Source organism: Dromiciops gliroides, chromosome 1 (genome assembly GCF_019393635.1).
Source record: "Dromiciops gliroides isolate mDroGli1 chromosome 1, mDroGli1.pri, whole genome shotgun sequence".
In the NCBI taxonomy this organism is placed as follows: domain Eukaryota; kingdom Metazoa; phylum Chordata; class Mammalia; order Microbiotheria; family Microbiotheriidae; genus Dromiciops; species Dromiciops gliroides.
The window spans coordinates 737,831,202-737,856,787 of NC_057861.1; the positions used below are offsets into that span (position 1 = coordinate 737,831,202).

At 38.9% G+C, this 25,586-nt stretch overlaps 1 protein-coding gene across 2 annotated transcripts in view; it reads right to left on the reverse strand.

Annotated features, from left to right (window-relative positions):
• Nucleotides 1-25,586, reverse strand: part of PTPRG (protein tyrosine phosphatase receptor type G) — an 848,612-nt gene that overhangs the window by 348,169 nt on the left and 474,857 nt on the right. The window lies entirely within an intron of this gene.

Here is a 25,586-nt window from a genome sequence, read left to right on the forward strand (position 1 = left end):
ATTTCCACAGTTCGGTGTTTTGCCTTAGGATTGGCTTGGTGTAGAAGGTCTACCTAAAGATAGTGCCTTCTTAGCATACTAATGGAATTAATGAATGGAAAAAACATTTACTAAACCCTGGGAACAGAAATAGAAAAGCTAGAGAGTCTCCACTCATAAGAAACTCACATTCTAAAGGGGAGAGACAATATTTTGGTTTCAGCTGTCCTTCAGATGGAAAGATCCCAGAGTCTTCAGAACTGAGCAACAAAGCCCAGGGTGATCAATCTTCTTTGATGTCATTTCCACTGATAAAACTCATCCATGTGGAACCATCTGATGGTGCTAATGACTATGGTTGGGGAGACTTGATTTTCTGGGTCTTCAATGTTTGTCATCACTGAGCAGGCTTTTTGGTGGCAGTGGGTCAGTGGTCCAAGATGTTGGTTTAGGTGGGGGTTATGGTTTGACTCACTTGGCACATACCACGTTCTGGTTCTCCTTCAGGAGGCTGAAGCTAGGCTGCTTTACCTGTGCTGTGATGTTTTAAAATTATTTCAAGAACTTCTGATAGGAAAACAACAACAGCAGCCTATAGATGAACTCTTGGCTGATTAAGGGTTTTCCAAGGATGTTCATATCAAACAGGAAAATAAACTGTTTACTTCACTTAGAGACTTAAGGGAGGTAGTGTGGTGTAGTTGAGAGAATATTGAACCTTGAGTCAGAAGTCCTGGGTTTGAATCACACCTCAGATACTTGCTCTGTGATCCTGGTAAAGTCACAACCTCTTTGTGACTCAGTTTTCTCATCTATAAAAATGAGGAGGTTTGACTCATTGATCTCCAAATTTCCTTCTACCTCTAAATTTATGATCTACAGTCAGGATAGCCACATGTAACTGTTATCATTGATGAGACCTACTCAGAAATATGGAGATGAATTCTGTTCTCCTCAGCCCACAGAAAACAAATCCAGATGTATATTAACCATACCATCTCATCCCTCATTGGCGTTTAGATAAAAGAGACTCTTCACCAAGAAATAAAAATAAATACTGAATAATTGTGGGGGGTACATGAGAAAAAGAAATTATTCATTCCAATCACACCAGCCTCTCCTACATGGCATTCCATGTTTCTCCTTTGTCTTGATAGTCTTTGCCCAGACTGTCTCCCATGCCCAGAATGTTCTCCTTCTCTATCACAGAATGCTTCTCTTCAAAACAAGGTTCCAGGATACCTCCTAAGCCAAGCTTATCCCAACTCCTGTAGTTATCATTGCTCCCCCCTCAATTCCTAATTACTTTTCATTCATTTTCCATATAGTTCATATTCACTTAATGTACATGCTATTTCTCTCCCCTTAGGATGTAAGCTGTTTGAGGGAAAAGACTGTTTCATTTTCGGATATGTATGCCCACCATCTGGACCATAGAAAGCACTTTGATAAATGCATGTTGAATTAAAATGGATTGAAAGATAAAAGACAACTCATTTTCAGTCTACCAGAACCAAATCAAGTTCCAGAAACCTCTTCGATGCTTTCCAAGCAAGGTCAAGACTAATCAAAGACAGTCATTTCATGTATAAGTACAAAAGACCAATGTTTAATATAGTCATTATCAAGTCCTCTTCTGTGATAAAAGCTGCTTTGGTTTAAGAGATCAATTCCATTATGGATATTTATACAGTGATGCCTAGTAAATCTATTAGAAATAAACTGGGCTTCACTTATACCATTGATTAGCCATCGTCAAAATGGATAGCAATGCATGCCTTAATGTGTGGGTTGCAAAATCATTTTTCTCTTTAATAATGCACATTTTATCGAAAAAGAAATCATTTACGCATCATGATAATAAAGCAATACATTTTCTATTAACTTCTTTTAAAAGAACTTGGGTTTAGAAATATCAATAAAATATGAGAAGAGATTTGAGAAAGTTTTTGATTTCTCAAAGCCAATACCTGAGGAAATAATGGGCCATGTTTGTAAAGCCCAATACTGTTAACATGTGAGAAAGTCATGATTCAGGAAGAGGCAACAACTAACCCTGGGATCACCATGGAGGCTTATTCTTGGCTTATTGAAGGAAAAATGCCTCCTGTTGGCTTAGAAGTTATCAATTTTATTTTGGTCATGAAGTCGCTTGACAGGAATCAACACAGTTTTAGAAAAGGTAGAGAGTTATAATAAAATCCCAGTGGCATAGTTTGGGAGTCATGGGAGTAGAAAGAGACAGCTGGATCAAGGAGATGAAACCCTCAGTTGTTATGAAAACAATCCTTTGACACGTGGAAATTCTTGATTGGTTTGATTTCATAACTCCAAACAAAAACAATAGTTTCCCCAGAAATACCTACTCTGTAATCTTTTTTTTTTTTTTTTTTTTTAGTGAGGCAATTGGGGTTAAGTGACTTGCCCAGTGTTGTCACACAGCTAGTAAGTGTTAAGTGTCTGAGGCCAGATTGGAACTCAGGTACTCCTGACTCTCTATCCACTGCGCCATCTAGGGTGGCATCTAGGGTGGCGCAGTGGATAAAGCACCGGCCCTGGAGTCAGGAGTACCTGAATTCCAATCCAGCCTCAGACACTTAACACTTACTAGCTGTGTGACAACACTGGGCAAGTCACTTAACCCCAATTGCCTCACTTAAAAAAAAAAAAAGATTCAATCTACTTCATTTCTGGTGCAGGGGAATTACAGCTACATGAACACCAACTTTTAAGTTGGGCAGTACCGTAAAGGAAGTTATCACCACCCACCCTCTACAACAATTAGAAAGTGTTTTGTTTGTTTGTTTAAACTTTAGAAAGGCTGTTTCCATGGACCCACCCAAATAAAGTTTGTGGACAAAGAAACATAAACATGCAATAAGACCAGTCCACCCAGTGTAGGGCTGGGGGCTCATTCCTTTGTTTGGCAGCTCTGTAAGCCAGGCACTGTGATAACAGACACAAGGTCAAGGGAATGTGTGACGGTATGTCCCCATAGTGAAAATAGCACATCTGCACTGCATATATATGTATGCATGTATGTGTATATGTGTGGGGGGGGAGGAAAGAGAGAGAATGAGAGAGAGCACATACATATGTCTTCTGACCTATAATTTTTTGCAGTACATTATACTCATAAATGCAAAGGTAAAAGTAGGTAGCACAGAGGTGCATAGGTAGTGACAGTAGCTCTTGTAAAAGTCACTTCACGTGATAACTCTTCATGCCTCATCCCACACCACAAGATAGATTTTTGCCTCCAGCACCATCTCTTTGGAGGCCATTACTTAATAATAATAATTACTTAATTGCTTACTTAATTACCATTACTTAATAATAATTACAATAGGGCATTTGAAGTCTAAAAAGTGCTTTACATGTATTGTCTCATTTGATCCTCACAACAATTCTATACTAAAGGTATAATAATCCCCATCTTACAGATGAAGAAATGAAGTCCCAATCAAGTCAGCAAGCACCCTTCATGTGCTAAGCTCTGAGGGGGTATAAAGATATATACACACACTTCACCAAGACAACTGCTGCACTGATAACAAATGGAAAAGCAGTTAACAGTCTATGGAGTATACCTTAGTGAATGAAATAATAACAATGATAATAATAACTAGCATGTATATAATACAAAGTTCTTTACAAGTACTTCATTTCATCCTTTCCACAATCTTGGGAGGTAGCTATTATTTTGCCCATTTTTACAGAAAAGGAAAATGGGACAAACTCTGGTGAAGTCACTTGCCCACGGTCAGACACCTAATAAATATCTGAGGCTGATTTGAACTCAGGTCTTGTTGAATCCAGACTCAGAGCTCTAGCCATAGCACCACCCAATTGCTGCCCATGAAAATGTGAAACATGAGAAGACTGATTCAGAGAGAAGTAAGCAGAAACGGGAAGGGAAGATACTATACATAATAACTTCAACATAAATTCTGTAACATGAACAATAAAATAAAACTGAACACTGTAATTATAATGACCAACCTTGGTTCTTCCTTCTCAGTGAAGAGGTGGGGTGCTATGGGTGGGGAGTGATGCATATGTAGTCAGACACAATTGTTGTATTTGTTGGTCAATTTGCTAAACTTTTGAAAGAAATATCTTTGTTACAATAGAAGGATTGCTACATCAAGGGGTAGTGGTGGTGTTAGGTCATTTTCAAAACCAAAATGATATAAAAACAAAAGGCATCAATATAATTTTAAAAACAAAAAGAGTATTGTACTTGGAGCCCTTAATTCAAATCTAAAATCTGCAACTGATTGTGACAACCTTAGGCAAGTCCCTTTATCTCTTGGGCCTCAGTTTCCTTCTTTATAAAATGAGAGAGTTGGGCTATATGATTTCTAAGATCCCTTCCATGTCAGGCATTCTGACTTCTCTCAGTTGTTAATATTCTCCTCACTTCCCCAAAAGCCCTTGGTGTTTTTTCCTGTATATATATTTTTTGTATATACATGTATGTATGTACCAGTGCACCTATTATTTCTCTAAACAGAATGTAAGTTTATATCTCCAATGTCTAGCACAGTGTCTGGCTCATAATAGGACCTAAACAAATACTTCTTGAATGGAAATGATTTAAATCCTATGATTCTAAGTGTATTCTAAGTCAGATGAGTCAATGGACAAATAGACCAGGCCACAGAAATCCCAGGAATTTCCCCAACTCTGCCACTGAATCTTTCTTTCACAAAGGAAAAGTCAGATAATTCCTGGATTTCTGTATTTCTCACCAATTATAAGGGACAAATGATGTTTTTTCATTAACACTGTAGATACAAAGTGTTAAATAAAATATTAGCAGTACAGTCTAATAAAAATAAGCTTAATGTTGTTAATGATTTCTTCTATTTTATTCTACTGTCAAATTAGGAAATAATGAAATATGGCATGGAATGAGAAGTTATGTAGTTGACTTTTTTTGTTAATTTTAATTCATTAGTAAAGTATTCTCATGAATGGTAATCAGCTCATTTGAGTATCTTAATTTTGTATTTTCAATTAATATATCACATTTTTTGAATTAGCAAGACAATAGGAATGTTGGAAGATATGGAGATAGGAAGGGAAAGGTGAGCACCAATAGGAACAAGCAGTAAGAGGCATGAAGGAACAAAGCATCAATCACCAAAAAAATTACCCCTCATTATCATTCATAGCAAAATGGCACCCATCCTCTTCCCTACTGAATAGGAAATAAGTACAACTACTGTGCTGCTATCTAACACCACTCATAGCTCAGATTCAGAATAATGTTAAGGGGTAATGACCATAAAAATTGTTAGAACGAGCTGTTGCTAGGTGAATTTCAGACCCCAAAGAAGGTGTATCATTCTGTCTCTTAGCAAATCGATTGACTAATCCAGCAGAGTGCCTATCAAACCGACAGTCGATCTTTCCAGCTATCACCAAAAAACAGGGTCCCTTCCCCATTCATAAGGGCATTAGACTCGTCAACAAAATTGAAGGACCCATTCAAATCAGAGCTTCCTGCCAGCTCTGATCTTCAGATCCATCTTTCATGCCATAATCTACTTAACCCGAACAAAGGCTGCTGAGCAAGAAGTGTGTGTGTGTGGGGGTGGTCCACCCCCTTGGGAGCCTACAGAAGGTGACAAGAATCATACCTGTCCGTTAGCATGTCAAAACAAGATGCCCATCAACAGCCGGGAGCAGGGGGGAAAGATCTGTATAGAAATGCTCTCAAAAATAACCATTGAACACGAAAAGCCCTTCTAGGAATGAGATTTGACTGAAAGATAAACAGGCTTTTGGTAAACTAGCTACTGTAAACCCTGCTGGAGGCTCTGACTGGATTTAGACATTTAGTGCAGGTACAATGCTCTATGTACAGCGGGGCCACTGATAGCTACCTTAAAAAAAAAAAACACACAAACAAAAAACCAGGAGAGTTCCATAAGCAATTTATTTTTCTAAGTAGCTGCTTCTGGGACATCCATTCCAATCCATACAATTCAAAAGCATTTGTTAAGTGCCTATGAAGTGTATGGCAAAAGTGTTCGGTGCTGAGCCCCAAATGAAAGAGTGCTGGCCCTCAATGGGCTTAAATTCTACTCAAGTGAATCTGATAGAAGTAATGACACCACAAATAAAAATCTTAACTTTGCCTTGGTTTGTTCTTTGCCTCCTGTATTCAGCTCACTGATCTAGCTATTAAGAGAGACACAGAGTTTAGATTTTAGAAGCAGAAGAATAATCAGTCTCTGCTCTCATATAGTCCAGTATGGGGATAAGATCTCAGTTAAAGCCTTTTTCTGATATTCCCCTACCCCAGATGCTAGTACTTTTCAAACCAAAACTACCCTGTAATTATTTTGTTGTTTATTCTGTATATGTATTTGTGCATGTACATATTCTTTCCCCTGATATAATGTAATGTTATGAGACAAGATATCTGACGCACTTTGCAAACTTTAAGTTTCTAAGTAAAGTTCAGCTTCTATTATTATAGCAGGGAACCAGAGAGGGGCTGGGGGAGTGGGGCTCTGTTGGAAATCCAGTGGAAAATAAATACAAAGAACAAAGGTTAGAGAAAACCACAGGGAAGTGAGTGGTCAGTTAGACAGTAATCAAAGGGGTACAAATATTGGAGGGAAGAAGTTGGCAAGTACTCAAGAGCCAAGCAAAATGGTCAGGGATCAGGAGACCCCTAAAAGCTTATCCAGAAGAATCACTATTGGCCATCTAGCCCAAAGCCCATCATTTTAAAAAGGAAGAAGTTGACTACCCTTGAAAGCGATTTACCTTACCCAAGGTCATGCAGGTAGTGAGTATAAGAGCTGGGAGAGAAATCCAGTTTTTTTGGTGCCAAATCTAATATTCTTTCTCCAGTCTCCCAGTGTACTCCCCCTCACCCCACCCCTCACCATGCCCCACGGAGCAAATCAAAGCCAACATAACATATGTTAAGTGTCAGAATCATGAAGGCCCTTGATCTCTGAGCTACGTTTCTGTACCTACCAGAACCTTGTTGAGGAAGGATCAAAGAACTAGCCTGGGCACTGTTGATGAAAAGCAAGCTGGGAATGCCTTGCTGAAGGGACAGACTAAAGGACAGCAGCTGCTTCAAGACGCCCAATTTTGATAGGCTCATAACAATTTCACCCTCGAAGAGCTTAATAAACTAATCATTTCTTCTAACACTGCATGTCAGATATAATTTGAGGAAGGGCTCACCTCAATATTTTCATTTAGGCTATGGGAGATGAAGAATGAAAAAAAGCCACCCTTAGGAGACCTCTCTGGAGCAGGCCTCTGGCCCAGCTAATTACGGCAGCTGCTCTCCCTCTGCCCCTTCTGGCTTCTTCCTCCCATCCACCTTCTCCCTCCCCCCCTCCTCTTTGGAGCTAAACTCCCAATCTTGGCCTCTCGGCTTCCTTGTGTGCCTGATGCTCAAGACTCGCATGACAGGTTGAAAACAGAGGAAGTTGACTCTTGATAGAATTGCTTTGCCCTAAAGGTCAGATCTGATGGTGTGAGGAGTTACTAGATGCTGATGGTAAGGTTTGAGAAAGAAGACGGTCACAGCAGGCAATGGTGTTTCCCTTCTGTGTTCAGAGGGAAGAAACAGAGTTAGTTTTCTTTTTTTGGATTCTATGAGAGGTGAATTATTTTGTTAAAAATCCATAAATAAGGTCCCCTATCTATGAAGGCAGGGAGGTAGATGGCACAGTGGATAGAGTAATGGGTTTGGAATCAGGAAGATTAATCTTCATGAGTTCAGATTCAGCCTGTGTGAGCCTGGGCAAGTCACTCAACCTGGTTTGCTGCAGTTTCCTCACTTGTAAAAAGAGCTGGAGAAGGACGAACCACTCTATAGTCTTGCCAAGAAAATCCAGAATGGGGTCACAAAGAGTCAGACACAATTGCTATGACTAAATAACAACACTATATGGAATGTTATAGAGTCATAAGGAATGATGGCGATGAAGAATTCTGAGAAACATAGCGAGACTTCTATTAAGTGAAAAGAGAAACAGAGAAAAGGCAATGGCCAATAACTTACAATAGCAAAAAGGAACTCCAAACTTATGAGGTAACAATACTTGGGGTCCATTATACCAGACAAAGTTGGTTGGTAGTCTACTACTGAAGTATGGAAGAGAGGAAAGAGCTCCATATCTGTAGCCAGGATCTGAGTTCAAAGTCTAACTCGGCAATAAACTGGCAGGGTGACCTTGGCTAAGAGATATTAGCTCTATAGTCCTATGTCCTCATCTGTCAAATGAGATATTTGGACTAGCTGACTTTTAAGGTTCCTTTTAGCTCTTGATCTAAAAATCCATTATGGGGATAGGGGGAGTAGCTGTCTTTCCCTCCAGGGCAGTCAGAGGGTGAACCACCAGAGGTTCTGAGAAACTTTTTTTCCATGCTTTCTAAAGAGCAAGGAAAGAAAAATAACACAATGAGCCAATCACTAGAGCAGGGCTGGAGGTGGGACTATGTACTAGACAGCACCCTAGCTCATTCTCCCTTGTTCCCCCCAAGCTAGAGGGAATGTGTGTGTCCTAGACCTTTGGTGTGACTTTTGCCACTGACTTTGTGACCTTGGGTAAGTCCCTTCATCTCACCTCCCTTCCTAATTTTTCATGTGAGGAGTTGGTACTAGATGATGGTCCCTAAGGCCCCCTTTAAAGCTTTAAAATTTTATGGCCAAAAACAATTACAGACTTGTGCTTTATCTCATGAAAGAAATTTATAAGCTGAATCTAAGAAACCCAAGAGTGAGCCTTTTAACTACAGTACGGTAATTGCTCAGACACATATTAAAAGCTCTCAAAAACTCAGCCTTCATTGACTAATTGGAACAATCTGTCTTGATATGTATATGTAATGGCCGTTAATAGAAGAGCTACATTTTCCTGAAGAGAAAAACACACTGGAGAATGCCCTTTTTCCTACCCTAGGTGGGTCATAGAGTGAGGATTGAAATGGTATTGGAGCTTATCTATCTATCTATCTATCTATCTATCTATCTATCTATCTATCTATCTATCTATCTATCCATCCATCCATCCATTTATCTATCTATTTTGGGGCAGCTAGGTGGTACAGTGGACAGAACACTGGCCATGGATTCAGGAGGACCTAATTTCAAATCTCACCTTAGACACTTACTAGCTATGTGACCCTGGTCGAGTCACTTTACCCCAAGTGCCTTAAGTACCTGGGGCCATCTCCAGTGATCTTGATGTTTATCTTGCCACTGGACACAGATGGTTCTGGAGGAGAAAGTGAGGTTGGTGACCTTGCACAACCCTCCTTCATTTAAGTCCAGTTTATTGCAAGTCATGACATCACCCCGATATCATAGTCCTCATTGAAAATTAAGGACAAATAACATCAATATCCATCTATCTATCTACCTATCTATCATCTATCATCTTTCTACTTATTATCTTCAACATACATTTATTAATTTACTAAATCACTTCTAGGTACAAATGGTTATGCTAGGAAATACAAAGACAAAAGAAATAGTCCCTACCCTCAAGAAACTTAGAAGCTACTAGAGAGATAAACAAACACTAAGAGAAATCTAAAGTATGCACAAAGTAATGCATGAGAATTTCAAGAGGGAGAGAGTGCTTTATAACTAGGAAGATTAGGAAAGGCTTCAAAGAGAAAGATAGAACCTGAGATGTGCTTTATGGAACCTAGGGAGTGTAAGAGGCAGAAGTCAGGAAGGTGCAAATTTCAGACACTTTGGACCGCTATTGCTAAGGCATGATGGTGGGAGATGAATGCAATACACAAGGAAGAGCTAGGCTAGTTTGAGATTGAGCATATATGAGGGGGAGCAGTATGTCTATCTTTAAATTTCCTTATGAAGTTGTTTTTAGGAGAGAATTTTGCTCAACTTTATTTCTGTTATCTTCAACCACTGAGTGTGAAATACTAAAAAAAAAAAAACCAACCAAACAAAAACAAAACCCCACCTGCTATTTCTGAAGCTGTCATGAGGACTGATGTCACCTTTACAACTTTATCTCTTTCTTAATAAACAATATCAAATTTGTAGTGAGAGGATGTAATTGACCAGTAGAGCCATTCAGTGAAGTTTTGAGGCATTTCTTTTAAAGCGAGCACTCAAATAAAGGCATGTTGCAATAATTGTTAACTACCTGACAACGATATTCTCCCTTTTAGAGGCTTATTGTTTGTGCTAATTTCACCATTCGGGTGAATCCATCACCTGGCCATGAATATAGCCTTGAGCTTTCAGAATATGGAATTAAAAATTGGATAATTTCCATTTCTGCTTTCAACATGTGATTTCCCAAAATGTTCACTGACTGGGTTATTGGAAATACAGTGCAGGGTGTTGCATTTAGCCAATAAAAAAACATCCTTTATAGGCCAAATCAATGAGAAAGAAAAAAAAAGACTACCTCATTCAGAAGAGATTGAAATTCTTTAAATTAAAATATACTTTATCAACAGGGTAATAGCTAGTGACATAGTGAAAAAGTGGTGCCCCTGAAGTCAGGAAAACCTGACTCAAAGTCCTTTTCAGACACTTAGTAGCTATGTGACCCTGCAAAGACATTAACCTTTCTTAATCTCAGTTTTCTTATCTGTAAAATGAGATTATACCCCTACCTCACAGGGCTCTTGAGAGGATTCAATGAGTTAATATATTTGTAGCATTTTATGAACCTTAAAGTCCTACATAAACACTAGCTATTATTATTAGTATTGTAATTATTATTAACACTTTAGTAGACTGTCACTAGATGTCAAGAATGACCATCTTTAGCCCTCTAAAGGAAGGTTGTCTGAATTTAGCTGTCTTTTCTGTCTCTGTGCTTTGTCTCATTATTATTCTTATCTATCTTCTTCTTTTGAGGGCATTAGATCTTCTTCATAATCATCAAACCTATTCTCTCATCAATGTAGGGAACTCTCAGTGTGGAAACTCCATGCACTTACAATTCATCTCTAATTTATCATTTCAGAAAATTACCCAGGACATTGGGAGGAAGCTTTGTCTGATCCTCCTGTCAGTGACCTTCAAGCTACCCAGTATTTACCAACTTTATATCTATTAGAATAGAACACTTTAAATTTTTATGTATACCTGTTTCCCCATTTAGAATGTAAGCTCCCTGTGAGTGGGGATTGTTCCATTCTTTGTACTTGTAGGTTTTGTGCCCACAGTATCTCATAGTTCAATAGGAGGTGCTTAATAAATTGTTGTTTAAACATGATCATACAAAGACCAGAGGTAGAGTGAACCCAGGACTTCTAGATCAGTAATCTGCCCACTCAGCCATGCTGCTTCTCATTATATAACGAACCATATTACATTATCCATAATAAAAGATGTAATACAACCTATAATATTTTATGTGGGTGTGTGCAGTGCATACTTTATATAGAGCTCATTACATAAGATTTTTACTCCTTCACAAAGCAGTCAAAATGGCTTATTTTCTTGTCCTAATACATAACTCTTCATCTCCTGTCTCCATAACTTTGTACTGATTGTCCCTCTTTGCATGGAATGACTCCTCACCAGAAGCCTAGAATCACAAGCTTTCTTCAGATCTCATCTATAGGTGGCCATTCTTGACTTCCTGCCTCTGTCTTCCCACCCTAAAGTCACCCTTTGCATATATCTTATATTAATTTATGTGTACACGCTGCTTCTTGGGGGCAAGAGCTGGTTTGGTTTGCTTTTGGTTTCTGTATCTCTTATAGCCACAAGTGCCTGGCACAAAATAGGCACTTTGATAAATGTTTGTTGATTGATTGATAGGTGTTTAATAAAACACTTATCAAATAACTCATTGGGCAAAATCATATGAATGAATGGAAATATCCATTCAAAAGTCAGGGTATAATTTTCTGCCACCAGGCGAAAGTGATTCACCCCCTACCGCCTGCCCCAGCCCCCAGTAAAATGCAACAATACAAGGTTGCAAGAAATGGCCCCTTGCTAAGTGTTTCTTCCTTATCAGAAAGACTTACTGAACACCTTCAGTGTCTAGAACACAACAGCCTTAGATGAAACATATTCTTTGACATCTTCAGCTCACATATGATCTATTAGCTCCTCAAAGTCTACTGACAGCAGGCCAAGAAGAAGCAGGGTTTGTAGGCTTATCACTATTAACCTCAATATTTGCAACAAATTAACTGGATCTTCAAAAGCACAGCCGTGAAGATCTCTGTAAACTCTGGAGGAGGGAAATGTACCTATTTTAATGACACGGGGGTTTGGGGAGTGGGGGCGTATGTGTGAAGTTGAACTACCAGCCTGCATATGGCTCTGGAGTCCTAGCTGTTCTCAGTGCATGATTCGGCATCCCCCCCAGCAGGTAGGCTCTGGCAATTGCTTCATTTTCCATTACAAGAAATACTATGAAATTCTATGGCTTGGGATCGCGGGGAAGGGAAATAGACTTTCTCTCAATCTTGACTTCTTTCGATCCCTTATAAATCTTTCAGAACGTCCCTTCTGAATGACTGTGTCACTAAAAACTTGTTAAAGGCTTGAGATTTAAGATGGCTTGAAACCTTTGTGCTGTAGTTTTGACAGAGCCAGGGAGGGGCAGGAAAAGAGTCTAGCTCTCTACCAGTAAATTCTCTTAACTTGAACATATGATGCATCTGATACTGGGCTTCCTGGAGCCTTGACCTATGGACTAAAAAGGTTCTTACACACAGTCTTATTTGAGTGGTCCAACTCTGTGAATTGGAATTTGAAAAAAATAGCATTCAATGCTGAAGCATCAGATGTTGGACCACAGCTGAGTGGAGGATTTGAATAGGAAAAAAAAAGTCTTAAACCAAGTTTAATTCACAAGAAGGAGAGTTGTTTGTTTTGTTTTGTTTGTAATTGGCTCTTCTAGTAGAAATGGGCCCTACTAAGGGATTTTGTTAAACATCTAGATACTTTATTAAGTACAAGGAAAGAAATCTATTTTTGATTTCTAGAACCTATAATTGCCTGGAATTTTCATCTAATGGAAAAAGAAATGGTCCCTCTAGGGTGAAACCTTCTATTTTGTGCTGGAGGTCATGTTAAGATGTTCTTGAGTTGATTAGCAGAGCAAAGCATTTTTAATATTTTGTGTTTCCTGCACTTGCTTCTCACTGAAATTTTCTAAGGGATCAGACAATTTTGGGGCATTACCTCTTTGCTTTTTATTTGGTTTGGTTGAATTTATTTGAAAGAATCAGCAGCTAAGCAATTGAGTTAAATTCTTCTGTTGCATTATTGAAACTGACTCCAATCTAGAAGAATTGTGAGAAAACAAAGAGGAATCGTTGACTTTGGAGTCTGAGCATCTGAGTTTTAATACCACTTCTGCTTCAAAACCATGTGACCTCAGGCAAGTCACTTCTTCCTAAGCATAAGATTTTTTCCCCCTGTAAAATACTGACTCTGGAGTCAGAGGAACTGAATTCATATCCCATTTCTGATACTCTCTACTGTGTAACCTGGGACAAATACCTGTAAGAACCTAGACAAGTCACTTAAACTCTCTGTGCCTCAGTTTCCTCCACTTTAAAATAAGGCTAATAATAGCACCAACCTTCCATGATTTTTGTAAGGATCAAGTGAGTTAACATATGTAAAAGTACTTTGCAAACATAAAAAAATAAAAACAAGAATCCAAACTTTGTTGTTTTGTCAGTCATTTCAGTTGTGTCCAACTCTCCATGACCTGATTTGGGGTTTTATTGACAAAGACACTAGAATTGTTTGCCATTTCCTTCTCCAGTTATTTTACAGATGAGGAAACTGAGGCAAATAGGTTAAGTGACTTGGCCAACTTCACAGAAGAAGGAAAGAAGGGAAGGAGGGAGGAGGGAAAGAAAGGAGGAAGGAAGAAAGGAATTAATTAATCAATTATGGTCTTCTTGACTCCAGGCCCAGGGCTTCACCCACTGCTGTTGTTGTTGTTGTTGTTGTTGAGTCATGATGCCATTTGGGGTTTTATTGGCAGAGATACTGGAGGGGTTCACCATTTCCTTCTCTGGCTCATTTAATAGATGAGGAAACTGAAGCAAACAGGGTTAAGTGACTGACCCTATGTCTCACCCTACATAAATGCCAGTTGTTGTTATCTCACTGGACCTCAGTTTCCTCATTGATAAAATGAGGAGTTTGGGCCAGATGACCTGAGATCCCTTCTGGCTTTAAATGAATGATACATGAATCTATGACTAACTTTGTATCCTAAGATCCCATGAACATATTTCAAAGCCATCTTTGCCCCTCTCCAGGGTCCTGAGGACCTTGGCTTGTTCAGAGCTACCAGAGGGAAAGCTTCTGCATTCAGGGAATCTGTGATATCAACCTGGTTTCTTTTCTTTTCTTTTCTTTTTATCCTTTCCTGCAGACAGTCCTCTCTTTGACTGTAATTCTCAGTTCAGTTCAATCAGCTTGCAGCATTTGACATGTCAAAGACATACCGTCAAAAGAGCCCTGAGCAAGTTCACATCTAAGGCTGATTATGAGAGATGAGGTCTGTCAGATATTATGAAGATTTACCACTCCTGGGACTGGGGCTACTTTTTCCCTCTCTGAATCTGGTCTCAGGCTTTGTGCAACTATGCATTAACTTCTCCACTGAGTATACTGTAAGTACCAGGGCATCCTCAAATGTTCCTCTTAATTAATACAGGACATACACATAAAAGATCAGCCAGATGGAGATTAAATATTTCACTAGTAAAGGATGAAACATCCTGTACTAAAGTGGAATCTTTATTTTAATAAAGTCATTAATTAAAAATTCACCCTATCCCCCTGCCACTCAATGGACAGCGCTGAAGTTGCTAATATAGGGAGGCAAATCACAGGTATGCCACAAAATTGTAAAAAGCATAATAGGTGAGAAACTGTTTAATACTTCAAAGCATTTCATGGAAAGTCAACACAAGGTAAACAGACACTTCATCAATAAATCAGACTTTCCACAATACAACTCTTCTAAGAATCTATCACAAGCCTAACAATTCTACGGCTGTGTTGCTAATGCTAATGCTAATGCTAATGCTAATGTTAATACTAATAATAAAATAGGGAGACAAGTGTGAAAGAAGGCCATGTTTATGTTAAGGAATAATTCCTCAGATTCCTTTTTTTCCATCCTGAAAGAAGGTAGCAAGGCAGGAAAAGAGCTAAGAGATGATAATATTGTATCAAATGACAAACTTTTCATGATGCTCTTCAAAATAGGTTTAGTCACTTGGGATTCAAATCAACCAACATACACTAAGCAACTACAATATGCCAGATACTCTGCTGGATGTTGTGGCCATAAAGACAAAAATGAAACTCTTCCTACTATCAAGAAGATTAGGTTCCTATTCAGGGGTTCTTAGCCTGGGGTCTGTGAGCTTGGGTTTTTGTGAGAAAGTTTTGGTAACTGGGGGGCAGTTAGGTGGCACAGTAGACAAGCACTGGCTCTGGATTCAGGAAGACCTGAGTTCAAATCTGGCCTCAGATGCTTGACACCTATTAGCTGTGTGACCCTGGGCAAGTCACTTAACCTTTATTGTCCTGCTGAAAAAAAAAAGGGAAAAAAGGAAAGTTTTGGTAACTGAATTTGAATATAATTGGTTTCCTTTGTAATCCTATGTATATCATATTTTGCATTTAAAATATGAGGAGAAGGGGTTCATAGACTTCTCAAGGAGTCCTAATGGATGCAATAAAGGTTAAGAAGCTCTGGACCAGGGGAATACTAAATGTATTCTAGTGAGTAAATGCAAAGTATATGAAAATAATTCATGACTATTTCAGGATGGAGAGAACATTAATAATTAGGGATTGGAGGAGTTCCGGAAAAGTCTCCTGAAAAAGTAACACTGCTGTAACCCACGAGCAGAAGCTAGAAGTTTGGTTCATTCTCTCCCATGGCCACAAGCTATTCCACTGCCTGGTCTGGGTGTGGCAGAAACATATCAGGAAGTGAAAGCCCTGAGTTTTTGGGAAGGCTGAGGGTGCAAGAGAAGGGGGTTGCTATGGAAGCTGGCTGAGTTAGTGGTCCAGAGAGAGATGGGATCTGAGCAAATCAGAATCAGGTAAAGGGGCAAGGGGTCAAACTCCAAAAGGTCAAAGCAAAGCGGGTAGGAGGGGTGTTGGTCAAAGGCTGAGCAGGGAGGTGAGAAATATGACTCCATAGGATATAATGAGGAAGGTACAAGGCATCAGTAATGAGGAGAAAAATGTTTCAGGAATTTAAATGATCACAACTTTTTAAAGTGACAACAATGTAATACAAAGGCCCCCAAAGCATTATTCAGGCTGCAATAATAAAAGTGCACTGTCTAGAATAATGGTGTTTTGGAATATCCAAATATATTTTGGGACTGTATAGACCAACCAATCTTATAATACCAGATTCAGTTCTGGGAACCACTTTTTAATAGAGATATTGACACATAGGAGTATTCCAGTGAAGATGGCCAAAATTTTAAAGACTCAGAACTGTCTTATGATGAATATTAGAAGAAATGGAAATTGTTTAGCATGAAGATTACAGGGGTGTATATATATATATATATACATATATAATATAGGTATATATATATACCTATATTATATATATATATGTATGTGTGTGTGTATATGTATATATATATATATATATATACATATATATATAATGGCATAAGCTCATACCTAGAGACACTAAAGTCCTGCCCGTTCTGTTAAGATAGGGGTAAGAGACGGGAATGAGTATTTATTAAGCACCTACTATGTGCTGGGCACTGTGCTAAGTGCTTTACCAGTGTTATATCATTTGGCATGTCACCTCAAAAGGTAGGTGTTATTATTATCCCTATTTTACAGTTGAGGAAACTGAGGCAGAGGTCAAGTGCCTTGCCTAGTATCACACAGCTAAGATGTATGTGAGGTTCAATTTGAAGTAAGGTCTTCCTAACTCAAGGTGTAGCATTGTGCTACCTAGCTCCCCATTAGGTTATACTCTAGCACTCAGTCAACAAGCATTTATTAAGTGCTTACTACATACCACCCGCTATGCTAAGTGTTGGCTATATAAAGGAATGTAAAAAAATAGTACCTCCTTCAAGGGACTTATAGTCTATTCCCGTTCAGTATCATAATACACTCTTCAATGTAATAATAGCCCTGTATCCTTAAACCTGGCCATCTGTTTCATGAATGTCTGTTGCTGATCACGAGAGAATTCACAAGATCAGGGGGGACGGATCGCTGACAATCCACCTGATCTGGAAAATGAACGGAAAGGCCAAAAATGTTCCTGGAGTTCCTGGTCCTGTTCTGAGACAAAGACTGTTTCTATGACTTCATGGCCTTTATTATGAACTCATTATCAGCACTCTTTGGAGTTGGGATAAAAAAAAAAATCTATAGGGGCAGCTGGGTGGCACAGTGGATAGAGCAACAGCCCTGAATTCAGGAGGACCTGAGTTCAAATCTGCCATCAGACACTTGACACTTACTAGCTGGGTAAGTCACTTAACCCCCGTTGCCCCCCTCCCCCAAATCTATAATCACAAGGTATAGGATATTAACCACCCAGAAAATGTACTTGGATTCAGCTCCTATATTTTGATAGAATTCAAATAACTGTTCATAAATTATATTTGGAAGGGGACATGCAATCGATTTGGATCAGTTAAGGTTATCAAAGACTTAAAGTGCCCATCAGTCAGTATCTACAACTGGTGATCATATCACAGGACATTTAAAATCTCTCCAACAATGAACATGCAAATCATTTTGACCTCATATGCAATGCTCTAGGTTTAATCCTGGGGCAGTTCCTTGCAGCCTCACCATCTTTGGCTATTCATAGTGATTCTATCTTTGTGTACTATGTGAAATATTATTCTTAATGGGGCAAGTAAATGAAGGAGGGAAGGAGTGTGACTGCTACGCAGAGTATTCCAGCCATTGTAGCACTTTGTGCAGGTAAACAGAATCAGCCAGATAGCAGAATCTTTGGACTCAAAAGAGCAGGACTGGCTTCAGGCTGACACTTTATCTATTGACTGTGCATCCATCCAGGGGGTGCTGGCCATCTCCACAAGGACAGACAAGGGCAGAGCGAGATTGGAAAATAGCACTGGGGATGGAGGCCCATGGTGTGTGTAAAACCAGACAGGGGAACAGCAAAGCTGTAGGTGCTAAAAGATCCAGATGCTCTTACATACAATTTCTAAATGTTTCTGGCCATATGGATAAAGTGCCAGGGTGTTGTGAAGTGGGTTTCTTGACCATTTTTTTTACTGAATTTTGGATTTTTGATGCAACTATGTGGCACTGTGGGCACAGGGTTGTACTTGGAATCAGGGGGATCTGGGGGCTCAAATCTTGCATCAAAGCTGTGAGACACTTATTCTCAGTTTCCACATCTGTGAAAATCAAGTCAATGAATATTTCCTAAGTCTCTGTTATGCACTAGGCACTGTGCTAAGCACTGGAGATTCAGAGAAAGGCAAAAGCAGATCCCTGCTTTTTGGAAGCTCACGCTTGAATAAGGGAGACATGAAAAGAACCATGCACAAACAAGATATATACAGGAGAAATTAGAGATAATCAACAGAGGGAAGGATCTGGACTTATGCTAGGGGAATTAGCAAAGGCCTTCGATCAGTAGGATTTTAGAGGGAACCTGATAAAAATAAACACAAACATGGAGATGAGGAGGGAGAGAATTCTAGGCACAGAGAAGAGCTGGCAAAAATAACCAGTTGGGAAATGGAATGACACATGTGAAAAACAGCAAGAAGACTGGTGTCACACGCGAGGGTGAGTACAGTGTAAGAAAACTGGAGAGGCAGGAGGAGGCCAGGCTATGAAGGGCTTTAAAAGGTAAACAGAGGATTTTATATTTGATCCTGGGGGTAATAAGGAATGACTGGCATTTATATTTGATGCTGGGTGTGACATAACTTGATATTATCATCTAACTCCTTGGTTTATTATGAAGCTCAGATCAAATCAGATAATATATTAATAGCATTTTGCAGACTGTAAACCTCTATATAAATGTCAGTGATTATTGTGATTGCTGTTGTTTCCTTATCCAAGAGTCCTGGGAACTCAGATCATGATAGCTCTCAGAAAAGAGGAAAAGGAACTCATTTCTGAATGTCTATGAGGTTAGTCTCCATCAGCTCTAAGACCCATTCCAACACACTACCATTCCATGAGATCCAGGAGAGACACAGTGAATGGAGTTTACTTTTAGCCATGGACAGCTCCTTCTTACATTTTATTTATTCTAAGGTTTTTGTAAATGCTTGCCTAAAGTGGTGGCCTACATAGTGAAGAGCAAGCCAGATAAGGGATTAGTAAAGCTTTAAAAGCTACAGGACTGCATCAACTCAAGAAACACTTCAAGGTCATGATTATTTCCCCCCATGTAGGAATATAAAATAGAGTTGTAAAGAATATTGGATAATGGTAAGAAATTGAACCCATGAGCTAAATATTTGAACAAAAATGTATTTTTAAAAATACTAGAAAGTGGAATCGTTTCTCAACAGAACTGTCCACATTGTTTAGGACATTATACATTTTATTATATGAGATTTGTTCGGGCATTTCAGTGGTATCTGACTGTTTGTGACCCCATGTAAGGTTTTCTTGGTAAAAATACTGTAGTGGTTTGGCATTTCTTTCTCCAGCTCATTTTACAGAAGAGGAAACTGAGGCAAAAAAAGGGTGAAGTGACTTGCCCAGGGTCACACAGCTAGAAAGTATCTGAAACCGGATTTGAACTCAGTCAGGTCTTCCTGACTCCAGGTCTGGAACTCGATCTACTACACCCCCTAGGGGCCTTAGATGGGGTTAAGAAAGGTATATTCTGGGGGCTGCTAGGTGGCACAGTGGATAAAGCACTGGCCCTGGATTCAGGAGGACCTGAGTTCAAATCCGACCTCAGACACTTGACACTTACTAGCTGTGTGACCCTGGGCAAGTCCCTTAACTTTCACTGACCGCCCTCCCCCCGAAAAAAAAAAAAAAAAGAAAAAGAAAGATATATTCTATAAAGCAACTTGTGTTCTCTGCTTCTATGAAGCCCAGTGAATAGCAGCTCCTTTATCAGGTAGTTGTTAATAGTAATAAGGACAAACCCCAAATACCCATAACACTTAATAAATAGCTAAGAAATACTTGGTAATTCCGATTCTAGTTTTTGTTCTTGGGACATAATGCATGGAAGTAAAAGCACCAGGCATGTCTGTGGCATTCAAATCTTACACTAGAGATACTCTCAGTAATAACTCATGAAACAAAGGGGGCCAATTAGAATAGTTCCAAACAAAATATTACAGACACCTTTGAGGGTTAGAAGAGGAATTTTTCTATGTAAATCTTATTTCAAAACGTCTATAATTTCATTATTATGGGCACTTTCTTGAATGACACTGGTCAAAGTTCCACCATAACTTATTAAGGGGGTTTGTGTGTTTGTATGTGTGTGTGTGTGTGTGTGTGTGTGTGTGTGTGTGTGTGTGTGTGTGAGGAGTTGTTATGATCTAAGTAATTCGTCATCTGATGGTAAACTTCCTTATCATGGGATCATATATCTAGAAATGGATGGAACCTCAAAGGTTACCTTATTTAGCTCCTTCATTTAAAAATTAAGAATATTGAGGCCTTAGATTAAGTGACTTATCCAAGGTCACACAGGTAGTAAGTGTGAATTGATGGGATTGAAGCCATATCCTCTGATTGCAAAGCCACTTCTCTTTCCACTGGTGAATAAAAAAATACAACCACCCAAAAACTCTTTGAAAACATCATCAGAGTAGTTTCTGAGGTTGTACTTGAAATTATCCTAGCTTGACAGCAACTGCAGTTTATACTCCATAGGTAAAGAATTCAACATGCTAGGGTCACTGCCAAGCTAATATACATATTAGGTATGTATTAAAGTGGAATAAATTGGACTGATATGAATTACCTTTAAACCCTGAAATTAAAGTTCATCTAAAAAGAGTCACCAAAGTAATTTAACATGTAAATCAAGCATAAATTAAAAAAAAAAAAAAGCAAAACTAGTCCTGTGATCCAGATGGGCTATGATGAAAGAACCCAATTAATGTAGACAGCTTTACCATCTGAAGTTACTTACAATAATAAAAAACAAACAACTTGGTCAAACAATAAGTCTGTGAATTTTATCTGGCATTTCTAATTAGCCTCTGAATTTGATGGATCTTCTTCAGTTAGGAAAAAAATACCAGAAAACCTAATTACAAGGAGTTTGTTTTCCAGAGAAGAATGCACGTCTGGTGAGCACTTCATACCCACAGAATCCAGTCCAAGAAGGAAGCCGATTTATCTTTCTGCCTCTTGGGAGAGGATTAAGAACCAATGGACTTTGCACAGTCCACTTCTGATTTTCCAATTAAGTGCAGAGCACATTTACTTTCCACTACAATGGCAAGACTGGTGTACCAAAAAGAGATTATTAAGGACCATTGGCGAAGTTCCTGGTTAACCAAACTATACTTGAAGTCAATCAATACTTGCAGAAAGGACACTGGCCCCAGCTGATATTTCATCCCCAGAGGACAAGCCTCTATGAGCCTCCAACCACAATCCACATTAACTCTACCTGAATGTGAATCTCTTTTAAAACAAAACAAAATATGGCAGGGTAGTGGCTCTAACAAATGTACAGATTCACAGGAAAGTGGCTTATTGAGTCAATGATGGAATAGCTAAGTTAGGGTGGAGTGGTGAAAAAAATGCTTCACTTACCATCCAAGGACCTCCTGTTTGCCTCCTGGTTCTGCCAATTACTACCTGCACGACCGTGAGGAAATCACTTTAACCTCTATGGCTAATCGCTGATGACTCTGTCATGACCTGTGCTGATTATGGGGTGAAGTCAATTATCAGTCAAGATCATGGGAATGGGCAATATGGTTGGTTATGCTAAAATGTCATCTCTTTACAAGAACAGCTCATATAGTCCACTAGATGAACTATACAACCTGTTAGGATCCAGAGAATTGAATCAACAAAACGATTTGGCAAACAAACTGATGAATAAATGAATGAATGAATGAATGAATGAATAAGTAAATGAGTGAATGATGAATGGATGAATAATTCTTTTTAAGTCTGGGATTATCAGATTTGGTTATACTTGTCAGACTGAACTGTTGGAAAATTGACCAATCTGGATTTCCTTTTGTGTTCACTAGACACAGCCAAATATTTCTGCCATTAAATTTGCAAGAAGGCATGGCTGGTAGCCCAGCAGTATTTCAAAAGACTGCAGACATTTTTCAAATGTACCCTTCAATGTGTAAAAAATAAATATTAAATTATTTGGCAATGAAATAAAGTGGAAAAAAAAACCCCAACAAGTTTCTCTGAAGCCAGAGGGCTTAGGTTCAAACCCTACCCTTAATACTTGGGTGTATTGAGTCATTTAAACTTTTTTTTTTTTTTTGGTGAGGCAATTGAGGTTAAGTGACTTGCCCAGGATCACACAGCTAGTGTGTGTTAAGTGTCTGAGGCCAGATTTGAACTCAGGTACTCCTGATTCCAGAGCCGGTGCTCTATCCACTGCGCCACCTAGCTGCCCCAGTCATTTAAACTTTTTTGGGCCTTAGTTGCAACATCTCTAAAATGGGGAGGTTGGACTCTAGAGGTCTCTTCTAGCTCTAGAATTCTGATCCTAAACACAGATTTTTTTTAATGGTAAAATAAATGTTACACAAACATGCCCTTGAGCAGAGTTGGTAAGACAACACATTTTTAAACTTGCATTTTGAATACCAATATGCTGTTGCCTAAATAATAAAACTGAAAGGGAAATATTCCTCTTAAAGTCCTGATTTTCCCAGTTATCAAGTTAAAATCAATTTAATCCTTTAAATACTCAATGCAGTCATTTTAAAAGAAGGGAATCTTACAGATATTTTGGTGCAGATGGAAATTTTCTTTATGTCATTCATCTCCTTGGGGTATACATAATCAGGAAACCGAGGCAGAGGGAGTTTAAATGATTTTGGACCACAGATTTAAATCTCAAAGGGACCTTAAAGACCAAAGTCCAACTTTCTCATTTTACAAACAAGGAAACCAAGGCTAACAGCAGTTAAATGCCTTATTCGGGGTCACAGAGCTAGTAACTATTAAAGTTAGGATTCAAACTCAGGTTTTCCTAACTCTACATCAAACATTCATGCCCCTCCAAAATTCTGCTAGAGCACCCCCATTCCCAGACTCCCATTGTTCTTTCCAACAAGTCTCAATAGATATAATGCCTTAGTGATAATGCTAAGGAGACAAGGAGGTTCTTTTATTTATCTACAATTCTACTAGTGAGAAATAAATTAATATGTATATTTAACCAATAGCAGATTTCTTTCCATCTTGGGGAGAGGGGAGGGAAGAGAGGGAGGGAGAAAAACTTGGAACTAAAAATCTTATGAAAACAAAAAAAATTAATATGTATATTTATCTATAAGTCAATGATAGTATGATTACACATACACATACATACATACACACAATTATTAAATCTGCTCTTCATATAGTAGCCACGTTGCTAAAACCAAAACACAGATCTGATCATGGCACACTCCAACTCAAAAGAATTTTAATGGCTCCCTATTGTCTCTAGAACCCCACCCCCCACAAAATCCTTATTCTGATATTTAAACCCGTCCACAATCTGACTCCCAATTGTCCTTATATCTTTATCCCATATTATTTCCTTTCAAACTTACTTTCTGTTCCAGTCAAATCAGCCTATTAGTAGATTCACATCTACAACGTTCTACCTCCTGCCTTTGCACAGGTCTTGAATATAATTCTTCCTCACTTTCACCTTATAGAATTAATATAGATTACACACACACACATACTATATACATATATATGTGTATATATACACATACATACACACGCACACACATATAATCTATGAATCTATATAGATTCTGGAGAATCCACATACACATGTGTGTATACATACATACACACACACACACACATACATATATAGCAGTGATTAATGACCACTTCTTTTCTACAGGCACCTTCTGAGGATCCTCCCACATAACTGGGAGGGCTCAATTCCTCAACAAATCACTTATATATGACTTTGTCTCTTCTTTTTTTTTTTTTTTTTTAATTTTTTTTTTTGCTGGGGCAATGGGGGTTAAGTGACTTGCCCAGGGTCACACAGCTGGTAAGTGTAAAGTGTCTGAGGCCAGATTTGATGTCTCTTCTTTTAAGATGAAAATTCAGCCCCGTTTTCTACAGGAAACCTCACCTGATCCCACAATTGCTAGCGCCCTCCCTCCCAAACTCTTCTGTATTTAATACTTTGTGTATGTTTGTATAAACGGGTATTCACCATCTTCCCCATTAAAAGGTAAGTTCTTTATGAGTGGGGATTGTTTCTCTCTTTTTACTTGTATCCCCAGTGTTGAGGCACAGTGCTAGGCTTAATAGGTACTTAATAAGTATTTACTGATTAATTTGTATATTCTTTGTATTTACTCAGCTGGATACGTGCACTCCTCTGCCAGCAGAATGTAAGCTCTTGAAAGGCAGACAATATTTTATTGTTGTCTACCCTGCACTTTGCACATAGGAGGTAAACAAGATCATGGAAACAAAGGGTTTTGTAAATTTCCAAGTGTTTGATAAGCACAAGGTCTATGGCACTTAATAAGTTCTTATTGAATGAGTTATCTACTCCATTTCTCTCATAAAAATGTCTGTCATTCAATGAGTTCAGGTGAATACAGTAATGCCCTGTCAACACTTCCAAAGGGGTATGCTGTATTCACAGGCTGCATCCCTCAATCCATCCAGCCACATCACCCCCTTCCTCCTCCTCCTCCTCCTCCTCCTCCTCCTCCTCCTCCAAGTGCTTTACAATGTTATCAGTACCCACATAATGCTAACTGTAGTGGGCACCAGGGAAAAGGCTCTGTGTAAATTCCTCAACATCACTTCAAGGAAGGAACGTTACAAAAACCACAGGGTTCTCAGAATCTGAGAACTCAGACTCAGAATATCTGCAAAGTTCATATGAATCTAAGTGGAGTCAGCTCCATTCCCCGACCAGTATTGTTCCTGTGCCCAGGAGAAGGCATTTGTGAGAAGGCTGGTCATGGGACAGAGAGCAGTGGGGAGTCACATAATAGAACAAAGCAAACTCTACCACATAGGGAGTTAAGAGGAAAGTGATGACCCTGACCTCATTAGCACCAGATTATGATGTAAAAAAATAAAAGAAAAACTCACAGCCAGTTGATGATGGTCATTAGCATCACCTTTGGAGGAGAACAGAGTTTCTAGCTTTCCCTTAGCCCCCCTGAAGATGTGTGAAGATGAAATTAATCTTAAACTTTCCCAGAAATGTCAGTTCTATGAAGGGCAGTTATGGAAAGGGACAGCCTAGGTGAAACCACCAGAAGCTGAAGGCGACGGGTCATGTTTGGGGCTGACAAGACTGGAACAATAATAATCCTGAGGTTCTTTTGAACTCCCTCCAAGAAAGCAATGGCTTTTCAAAGGTCAACAAAACAAATAGTCACAACAGAAACAAACACTTTGCTAATGA